Raw genomic sequence first — 11,772 nt, 5'->3', positions numbered from 1 at the left:
TCTTAACTGGATTATATCTATAAAGACTCTTTCCAATATGGTAACATTCACAAGTACTGGGGGTTAGAACTTAAACATATCTTTTGGGGAGACACAATTCAACCCACCATGGTTTCTACATAGCTAACCAATTATTCTACTGCTAACACTTTCCCCTATTAAAGATTATTAAATAGTCTTTTATTGTGCCATCAGATCCTAAATTGAATGGGTATATACTAAAGTCTCAGGCTGTCAGTTTTTACTGTTTCTTATACCAATATGAGAGGTGATATTTCTTTAAGTGGCTTATAATCACTTTTTATAAGTAGCTGAATAGGATACCTTTTTAAAATGTCATATAATGCAACAACACAACCAAATTATTTCCCTCTGCCAAAAACCTATACTTTGACCAGCAGAGTCTTCTTCATTCCTAACTTTCTCAGAGCCAGTGGTTTCATCATGAAAGCTACATGGAAGAGCAAGAGGTACAGCTCTGCTACGTTTAGGAGCACACCCTATTCACAGCCCCCGTATTTTTTGGTTTTATTTTATTTTTAGCCCATATTTTATGTAGCCCATGAACTACAACATGGGTTACAACTACTTTATAATAATTTGGAACTGGCAGTAAGGAGACTCAATAAGAAATGAGACAGATTGGGAATACCAGTAGGAACTAAAACCATAAAACCAATTTCACTTAACAATGAATATGCAAGAAAAGATGTATCAGTGCGACAACTATCTAAGCTTCAAACACTTCGGGTCCTGGGACTCTTCTTAATTAATATACAGTGCAACAGCTCTGCAAAACACATGTATTGCATGTATTGCAAAACCACAAATTATAAACATGGGTCTGGGAAAAGGAACCCATACTTTCTATTTAAAGTAGAAAAAACATTTTAAATGCTCTAAAGTTTCTTTAGAGAAGCCCATAGGATTATATTAATTTATTCATAGTTTCATTTATGACAATATAATATTATAACTCTAATATAATTTTCAAAACACTTGACCAATATATAGATTAGATAACCAGCTGTGAAACAGAGACAGACAGAGAGCTGAAAAGATGCTGGATCCCTGTGTCCATCTCCTACCTCATCAAGAGCCAATCAAGCCTTACTGCCTTCCTGGAATCTACCTCAATCCCAGCACATAACAGAGATCTTGGACTTGTTTATTTCTCTTAGTAACCTCCTGAGGGCAGAGATTCAGAGACTCATCAGACATAGGTAGGGCCTGACATATAATTGCTTCCCAATAAATATTGGAGAAAAAAATGACAATAAACTAATAAACACATAAACGTGATTTCAACAAAAAGCCAGCTATGCTTTTTAGCTCAAAAGACAAGCCAGGTATACTTGAAATAAATCATAAATAAATCAGCTTTAGCTAGTAATGAAAAAACCTGCTGAAAGAAAAAGAATGTTGAACTGGGAAAAAACAAAAGAACCCAAACTATTTAAACATATTGAACTTCAGCAAAAAATCTATTTCACAACTTGTTGCTAACAATTTTTCGACTCTCTCTTGCAAAATTAATGAGAAAATCAGTTCAAATGAAAAAAAAAAGAAATTGGAAAAGAAGTAAAACTGTCACTGTTTGCAGATGACATGATACTATACATAGATAATCCTAAAGATGTCACCAGAAAACTACTAGAGCTAATCGATGAATTTGGTAAAGTTGCAGGATACAAAATTAATGCACAGAAATCTCTTGCATTCCTATACACTACCAACGAAAGATGTGAAAGAGAAATTAAGGAAACAATCCCATTCACCATTGCAACAAAAAGAATAAAATACCTAGGAATAAACCTACCAAGGAGGTAAAAAACCTGTACTCAGAAAACTGTAAGACACTGATGAAAGAAATCAAAGATGATACAAACAGATGGTGAGATATACCATGTCTTACTTTCGAAGAATCAATATTGTGAAAATGACTATATTACCCAAAGCAATCTACAGATTCAATGCAATCCCTATCAAATTACCAATGGCATTTTTTACAGAACTAGAACAAAAAATCTGAAAATTTGTATGGAGACACAAAAGACCCCGAAGAGCCAAAGCAATCTTGAGGGATAAAAAATGGACCTGGAGGAATCAGACTCCCTGACTTTAGACTATACTACAAATCTACAGTAATCAAGACAATATGGTACTGGCACAAAAACAGAAATATAGATCCATAGGACAGGACAGAAAGCCCAGAGTTAAACCCACACACCTGTGGTCAACTAATCTACGACAAAGGAGGCAAGGATATACAATGGAGAAAAGACAGCCTCTTCAATAAGTGGTGCTGGAAAAACTGGACAGCTACATGTAAAAGAATGAAATTAGAGCACTCTCTAACACCATACACAAAAATAAACTCAAAATGGATTAAAGACCTAAATGTAAGGCCAGACACTATAAAACTCCTAGAGGAAAACATAGGCAGAACACTCGTTGACATAAATCGCAGCAAGATCTTTTTTGACCCACCTCCTAGAATAATGAAAATAAAAATAAACAAATGGGACCCAATGAAACTTAAAAGTTTTTGCACAGCAAAGGAAACCATAAACAAGACGAAAAGACAACCCTCAGAATGGGAGAAAATATTTGCAATTGAAGCAACTGACAAGGGATTAATCTCCAAATTACACAAACAGCTCATGCAGCTCAATGTCAAAAAACAAACAACCCAATCCAAAAATGGGCAGAAGACCTAAATAGACATTTCTCCAAAGAAGACATACAGATGGCCAAGAGGCACATGAAAAGATGCTCAACATCACTAATTATTAGAGAAATGCAAATCAAAACTACAATGAGGTATCACCTCACACCAGTTAGAATGGGCATCATCAGAAAATCTACAAGCAACAAATGCTCGAGAGGGTGTGGAGAAAAGGGAACCCTCTTGCACTGTTGGTGGGAATGTAAATTGATACAGCCACTATGGAGAACCATTTGGAGGTTCCTTAAAAAACTAAAAATAGAATTACCATATGACCCAGCAATCCCACTACTGGGCATATACCCAGAGAAAACCATAATTCAAAAAGGCACATGCACCCCAATGTTCACTGCAGCACTATTTAAAATAGCCAGGTCATGGAAGCAACCTAAATGTCCACTGACAGACGAATGGATAAAGAAGTTGTGGTACATATATACAATGGAATATTACTCAGCCATGAAAGGGAAAGAAATTGGGTCATTTGTAGAGACGTGGATAGACCTAGAGACTGTTATACAGAGTGAAGTAAGTCAGAAAGGGAAAAACAAATATTGTTTATTAACACATATATGTGGAATCTAGAAAAATGGTACAGATGAACCGGTTTGCAAGGCAGAAATAGAGACACAGATGTAGAGAACAAATGTATGGACACCAAGGGAGGAAAGCGGGGGTGTGGGGCATAGTGGTGGGATGAACTGGGAGATTGGGATTGATGTATACACACTAATACGTATAAAATAGGTAACTAATAAGAACCTGCTGTATAAAAAAAATTAATAAAATAAAATTCAAAAAAAAAGAATGTTCGGTTGCATAAATGATACTGTTTAAACATAAAACATGTGAATGCTAAGCCTTCGCCCCAGTGGCTAGCTGACTGCACCATTGTATCAACTTTTCAAATCATAGTTAGATAGCTAAGCTGAGAAAAGTAGTTTCAGAGGTTTCATGTAGTGTGTACAAGAGTTGAAATTCCAGAAGTTAAGAACCACCTATACGCTAAGTGGCTTTCCAAAAGGTTGTAACAAATAGTAAAATCACCAGCAAACTATGAAAAACATTTTTCCCATATATTTTTTGATATTATTGGAGGTTATTAAGCCTTAAATGTTCATTTTAACATGTAACAATATCACCTTGTTTTACTTTGCTTTTTTTTGATGGGTGGCTAAATTTTCCTTTCATTGCTTAGTTCTTTCTGTTTCAGGCACTCTTTCTGGTGCTTAAAGAATGTAAGTAAAATAGACAAAGATCCCTGTGTTCTAGCAGGGGAGACAAACACTAAAGAAGAAACATAATAAATAAATAATGCACTGTGTTAAAAGAGGAGGAAACAGGGTAAGGGGTATAGGGAGTGCTGGACTGGGAAATGGGCATTTTGTCGTATTACATAGGGTGATTAAGGGGTTAGAGCAGGTTTCATTGAGAAGGTGAAATTTGAGCAAAGGTTGGAGGAGGTGAAGGAGAGGGCCGATATCTGTAGAGGAGTATTTCAGGAAGATAGAACAAAAGATCAGGTAGGAGTGGACCTGTTCAACTCAAGGGACAGCAAGGAGGCCGGTGCGGCTGCAGCAGATTGAACCTGTGTAGCTGATGACATCAGAAAAGTAAAGAAGAGGATGGGGGAGGGGGCAATGTAAAGATTTGAGATTTTACTGGTTGAAGTGGGTAGCCAGGGTAGGGTTTTAAGCATGAGTGAACAGATCCATGTTTTATAAGAATGGCTATTGTATCTAGAATAGACTATAGGAAGCAAGAGTAGAAACATGATGAGTGGAGTGACCATGGTGGCAGAGATGGAGACTATGTATGGCCTCTTGGCATGAACTCTCGGTAAGGCTAATCTAGCCATCATCACCTCTGAATGTCCAATCTGCCGAATTCCCAATGTGGTACTATTCTCTGAGGGACCAACTGGTCCCTTGGTGACAAGTTGACTTCGTTGGGCCCTATGCATGCTGGAAGGCCAAGCAATTCATTCTCACAGGAATAGACATTTATTCTGAGTACAGGTTTCCATTTCCTGCCAGCAGAGCTTCAGCCTATACCACTCTACAGGAGTTTACAGAGTGCCTGATCCATAGACCAGAACCCTGCCTATCACAGCATCCAACCAGGAGACCCACTTTACAGTGAAGGAGGTTTGCGAGTGGTCCCATGGTCATGGGACATGTTGGTCTTATCACATACCACCCTTCCCCAGAAGCGCCAGCCTGAGAGAGTGACAGAACAATCTGCTGATGGTGCAGACGAAGCACCATCTCAGGGGCAACATTGTGTAAGAACAGGGTCTCATTCTCCAGGGTGCAATCTACAAACTGAATAAAAGTACCCTCTAGGCTCTAGAGTCTAGGGCACGGTGTCCCCAGCAGGAAGACTAATTGGGTCCAGGAATCAAGGCAGGGAAGCAGAATGGTCTCATTTACCACTCCCAGTGACCTACTGAGGATTTTTCTGTCCCCACAACTCTGGGACCTGTGGTGTTAGAAGTCTTGGTCCTCAAAGGGGGAGTACTTTGCCAGGGGACACAGCAATGGTCCCACTGAACTACAAGCTTTGTTGCTTATATTAAGAGACCAAAAAGCAAGAAGAGTCATCAACTTGGGAGAGGCAATTGATCCTTATCAGCGAGAGAAGGTAGGACCACCTTATACTCAGAACAAGAAGGAATATATGTGGAATTGACTTGGATGCCTCTTGCTACTCCCTTGCCCAGTTGTGACTATGAATGGACAAGTACAGCAACCCAGACCTGAGAACAGTGGAAACACCAAAGGCTCATCCTCTTCAGGAGTAAAGGTTTGGGTCACACCACTAGGCAATGCACCAAGACCAGCAGAGGTAACTGACGAGAACAAGGGGAATTTAGGATGGATAGTGGAGGAGGGAAATGATGAGTACCAGTAGTGGCCCCGAGACCAGCTGCCAGTATGCAGTGTGGGGTTTGTCCCACTGTCCCACTTCATTTAGGTTTCCCTTTAGTAAGAGAGGCTCAATGGGCCCCTGGAACAGCTGTTTCCTGAGTGTGTATGGAGAAGCGGGTTTACATGGTGCAAGCAGAGGCCTATTTCAGCCAAAAAAGTGCACTGCCTGGATAGCCCTTCAAGAAAAAAATTACCTGTGAGAACTTAGCTATGAGGAGTACAGTTAGCTGACAGCTCTTCCTGGGCAGCCTCTAGCCACTGAACATGGCAGGGATACCAGAGTCTGGCAATTTCATCCAAAGAGTGACTGCTCTAACAGGTAATCTTCACACCACTTACTCCCGTTGGGTTGGCTAATACTTTGTCAGATCTACATCACAATCTGAGTCTTTCTCTACCCAGTGTTTCCTTCTCTCTTTCCTTTCACAGCAAACGGATCAGCATTGTGCTCTGAAGCATTCTGCTTCCTCCCTTGTATTCTTCACAGTTGATATCCACCAAAAAAACTTCTTGTAACTTCTTCTTCTAACTTCTTCTAACTCCTAACTTCTAACTTCTTCTAACTTCTAACTTCTTCTAAAAACTTCTTCTAACTCCATTTCAGTGTCTGAACTGACCTAGTGACTGAACAATGAATGAGACTCACAGGGCTGAGAAACTTGGGGTGGGGGAGGCAGGGTGGAAAATGAGGAAGGAAGGCAGAGCTAGAAGACAGAAGAAATTTTCAAAGCTCAATTGTTATGGGCTGAAGTTGTTTTTAAAAGTATATTTAATTGCGAAAGGAAATACTTTTAATAAAGAGTTGAAAACTTTAATTACAATAAGGAAATATTTGCACCACTCTATAAACATCTAGAACTTGGAAAGAGGTTCTATTAACATAAAGCTTACATCATAAATCACCAATAGGTTTTATAACCAATGGAGATGGGAGCCATGCGCCTTGCCTTTGGAAGGGCTTAAGTCAAACACTGCTATTTTTTTGAATAGGATCCCTAATCAGTCTTTATCCATTACTGTATATCCAACACAATGCCTGGCACAGAGTAGATGCTCAGAGAGTATCTGCTGGATAGGGGTGTGCCACACGGAACACCGTCAGTCAGGACAGACACTCTTGAGTCAGGAGGACCAGAGAATTCCAAGGAAGTTTCCTAATGTGAAACTCACGTGCAGTGAGTCTCTTTCTCTCACATCCCGCATCAACCCCATCAGCAAAACCTGTAAACTCTATTTTCAATAAATTGAGAATCCAGCTACTTCTTACCACTTGTAAAGTTTCCACACTAACACAAGTCACCAGTCTCTTATGGATTACTGCAATAACCTGCTAACTGGTCTCTTTGCGTACATCCTTGCTGTCCCCCCAGCCCACACCAAGAAGTTCTCCAGGCAGCACTCAGAGTAATCCTTTTAAAGCCTAAGTCAGATCCTGTCACTCCTTCCCTTTAAAATTTCTAATGACTTTCCAAGTTACTCCGAATAAAAGCCAAAGCCTTTACAGTGGCTTTGCGCTCACTGCCCCACTTCCTTTACACCTCTAATGCCACCAGCTACTCTCTCCCCACAGCTGTCCCAGCTCCTTCACCCGACATCCTGGGTATTTCTCCAATATGTCAAGGATACTTCTACCTCATGGCCTTGCACCTGCATGTGACAAATGCTATGTGAGTGTGAACATCTATGGCTATTATTGTTGTTCCCTCTACTTAGTCCCCTCTAATTCTACTAAGCAGCTGAATGTCTCCCTTCCTCACTTCTCTCTACTCTAATATCAACTATCAGGAAGACTTTCCTTGATTGACCCGTGTATCAGGCAGAGTCTCAGCAGAAAAATATACCACATTCAAATGAGGTATTGTTACAGATTGAACTGTGCCCCTCCAAAAGATTTACCTCAATTAGTTAAATTAAGTCATACTGGAGTAGGGTGGGTCCTTAATCCAATATGACTGCTATGAAATAATAAGAAATATACCTATTGGTCTCTGCCCCTGGTTCTTGCTAATATTTGGTCTTTGACCTTGGTTCCTGACACAGGCCTCTCCAAAACTCTTATAATTTTCTGAGTGATAGCAGTATCTGACACAGAGCTCCTAACCCCTTGGAATTTCCTGAGTAATAGGAATGTCTTTGGTTGTAATGAGGGGGCTCTTGGTGGGCTCCTGGATGGGGGCTGGTCACCAGAGAGACTAAGCCATGATTAGAAGGTTGTAACTTTCAGCCCAACCCCCCATTCTTCAGAGAAGAGAGAGAGGCTGGAAATTGAGGTAAATAATTGATCACCCCTGCGTGATGAAGCCTCCATAAAAATCACCAAAGTACAGATTTTGGAAAGCTTCTGGGTTGGTGAATGTATCCACGTGCCAGGAGGGTGGGGCACCCCAACTCCACAGGGACACAAGCTCCTGCATTTGGGACCCTTCCAGATCTCACCCTATATATCTTTTCATCTGGTTGGTCATCAGTATCCTTTATCATATGCTTTATCATATAATAAGCTAGTAAACATGTTTCCCTGAGCTCTGTGAACTGTTCTAGCAAATGATCAAACCCAAGGAGGGGGTCGTGGAAATCCCAGGTGGTAGCTGCTCAGTCTGAAGTACAGGTGACAAGTTAGGACTTGCAATTGGCATCTGATGTAGGGGCAGTCTGGTGGGACTCAGCCCTTAACTTGTGTGATCAGGTGCTAACTCCAGGTAGTGTCAGAACTGAACTGAACGGCAGGACACCCAGCTGGTGTCTGCTGAGAACTGGGGAATTACTTGGTGTGGGAAAAAAGCCCACACATTTGGTGATCGGAAGTAAATATTAAGAGTAGTAATTGAGCGGTGAGTAGAGGAGAAACATGAACGTCACATGACGATGGAGACAGAGACTGAGGTGATGCAGCAAGCCAAGGGATGCCAATGATCACCAGCAAACCACCGGAAGCTAGGAAGAGGCAACAAAGAACTCACCGTGACAGGTGTCAGAGAGAGCACTGCCCTACCAACACCTTAATTTTGGACTTCTAGCCCCCAGAACTGTGAGACAATAAGTTTCGATTGTTTTAAGCCACTCAGTTCATGGAGATTCAATTAAAGGGACTCTTCACAATCATGTAGGGAAGCATACAGGGACACTACAAGGACAGTACAGCACCCTGGAGTGAGAAGTAGGGGCCCTCTAGGCATGAAGGGGCAAGGTGGGGAGCAGGTACCAGAACCTGGAAGGAGAGAGTCACCTGGAAGGTCAGGATACAGAAGCAATGACCTTGTATCAAGAGCATTGCCAACCACAAAGAGGAATACATGGCCTAACTTCATTCTCCTCCCTTAGTCCTATCTCCTGCTGGGACTCCCCAGGAAGCCAACTGTGGTAGCCCATACAGGGCAGCCCTCTTGGGGCCAACTGCTGGGTGAAAAAGGGGTAAGAAGATGGGGGAGGGGAATGAAAAATATCTGGCACATTCGCTGTAGCAATACTATTTCGGCTCTGTACTATTGATCTTCTTCATGTTCTTTCTTTTTTTAAAAAAAAGCACTTATCAGTACCCCATATACTATAAATATTGATAACTTTGATTTTTAGTTTATTATCTGTTTATCTATTATTCCACTAGAATACAAACTCCATGAGGGCAGGGACTTTGTTTCTTGTTGTATCCTCAGCACCTAGAACAGTTCCTGGCATGGAGAGAGTCTCAAGAACTATTTGATGAGTGAATGGCTTGGAGTGTGGCATTTTTACCCTGGTATTTTCTAAGTCAGCAGCTGCTGCATCTCTGCTTGCTCATCTTCTTCCCTGAAATTACTTGACTGATTTCCAAAAATGCAACCAAAATTCCCTGGCTTGTTACCAAGTATTTGGAATCAATGACTCCCTCCTGTCTTTTTATCTTGGCCCAATAGCTCTTGAAGAAGCCCAAGGCCTATCCTACAAGGCCTTGCTCATAAGCACCCTCATCTTGGTGGCCTTTGCTTTGGGGGGTTGGAGGGGGTCTTATCATCTGTCATGTGAACGGTGGGACTCTTGGCAAACGCATCTACATCAGACGAGGAGGCCTACAGGCTGTCCAACCTGTACTATTTAGCCAAGCAAATAAAAAGTAATAATTTCAGGTAGAGCCATGAAAATCTTTAAACCAGGGTACTGTTGTACTATCACATGGAGTTTTGTGGGGCTCAGATGAGATTATCCATGGAAAGTGCCTCAAATGGTGCCTTGCCTAAAGGGTTAATGTATGTTTATTATATATTATTAAAGTTGTTGAAGAAGTCCTCTGTGAGGAAGTAAATTATGACTTGGACCCTGAACGATGAAAAGGAGATAGTCAATTAGAGATCTGGGAAGAGAGTTTCAGGCTGAAGTAACCTCAGCTGCAAAGGCCCAGAGACGAGAACCAGCTTGGCCTGTTAGAGGAATGACAGTGAATGAGAGGGAGAGAGAAGGAAAGAGATGGGGCCAGAGGGTTTGGCAAGTATCAGATCATGTGAGTTCCCCAAGGCCAGGTAAAGAGTTTGAATTTTATTCTTAAGTATAATTAGGTATTAAGAGTAGATGTGACATGATTTATATTTGAAAAAGACCACTCTGCTGGGGAGGTTGAAAAAAGAGTAGAAGTGGAGAGACCAGTTGGGAGGCAGGGGAAAGATACTGATGCACTAGCCTAGGGTTGTATAAGTAGAATTGGGAGAAATGGCTGAATTGAGGATATAACTTGGAGAATAAAGTTGATAGGACTTGATAATGGATTAGGTGTGGTGGTTGGCAGGGGCGGGGTGGGGGGAGGAAGAGAGGGAAGAGATTTATCAGGGATGATGACTAGATTTTTGGTCTGAGCACCTGGGTAGATGGTGGTGCCAGGAACTAAGATGGAGGAAAACTGGGAGAGGAGCAGGTTTCAGAGGGAGGGGAGGTCCAGAGGGAATCAATGGTTCTGCTTGGCCATGGTAAGTTTCAGAGGCTTACTATATTTCAAGTGAAGATATTGTGTAGGCAATTGGTTAACTCTATCCATAGCTAAGGGGAGAGGTCCAGGCTGGAGGTATTTCAAAACAAGGGGCAGGATGAGATCACCTGGTGACTAGCAGTAGATATACAGGAATACAGAGGGCGGAAGGTTAGATACTGAATTACAATACAGGGAGATATGTGCTGTGAATGGGGCAACACCAGGTTAGTGGAGAGGGAGGCTGGTCAGCAAAGTTCCGTGGAAGCATTATATCCACAGAAAACCAAGCAGTGACATTTTATCAGTGAGGATGCTGGTCCAGAGAGGTAATTTGCAATTAGTCACACAGCTAGTGACCTAACTGTAACTTTATACTTGAACTACTTTAAGTCAAACCCTATTAAGAGGCAGGATAGTCAGGCACCTAGGAACACAGGCTCTGGAGTCATTCTGCTTGGGTTCAAATTCTGGACCTGCCACTTACCAGATGGGTGACTCCAGGTACATTACTCATCATCTCTATACTTCAGTTTTCTTATCTGTAAATAGGCATACTACAAATAGCTATCTACTTAGGGAATGCTTACTATGTTTCTGGTACTAAGATTTTACATACATTATTCAACACCCCCCTCCAATAATCAATGAAGTTGAATGCTATTATTATCCCCATCTTACTGATGAGAAACCGAAAGCATATTTACGCATTCACAAATATTTACTGTGCCTGCATTACATGTTTCTTCATGCTAGGGGTACATCAGGAGATACAACAAAGTCCTTGCCTTTGTGCAGCTTGTCTGTGATTTACTGAAAGGAGAAAGATGATAAACCTAATAAATATGTATACTATATGGCAATTAGAAGATGATAAATGCTATAGGAAAAACACCAGGGTAATGGAGCTAGGAAAGTTGCTGTTTTAAGTTGGGTATCCAGGGTAGACCTCTCTGAGAAGGCGACATTTGAGCAAAGATTTGAAGGAGGTGAGACAGCGAGCCACCCAGGTAGCTAGGGAAAGAAGACTCGGAGCGGAAACAGCAAGGGCGAAGGTAGGCTCTCAGGTGAGAGCGTTTGTCTAACATCCACCAACAACACCTAGGGCCAGCCGTGAGAGTAAGATATGAAAGGAAGGGGCTGTGTATCCAGTTCTAAGAACTTTGACTTTTACTCTGGGT

The sequence above is a fragment of the Lagenorhynchus albirostris genome, chromosome 7 (assembly GCF_949774975.1).
Source record: "Lagenorhynchus albirostris chromosome 7, mLagAlb1.1, whole genome shotgun sequence".
In the NCBI taxonomy this organism is placed as follows: Eukaryota; Metazoa; Chordata; class Mammalia; order Artiodactyla; family Delphinidae; genus Lagenorhynchus; species Lagenorhynchus albirostris.
This window is presented reverse-complemented; position numbering follows the sequence as displayed.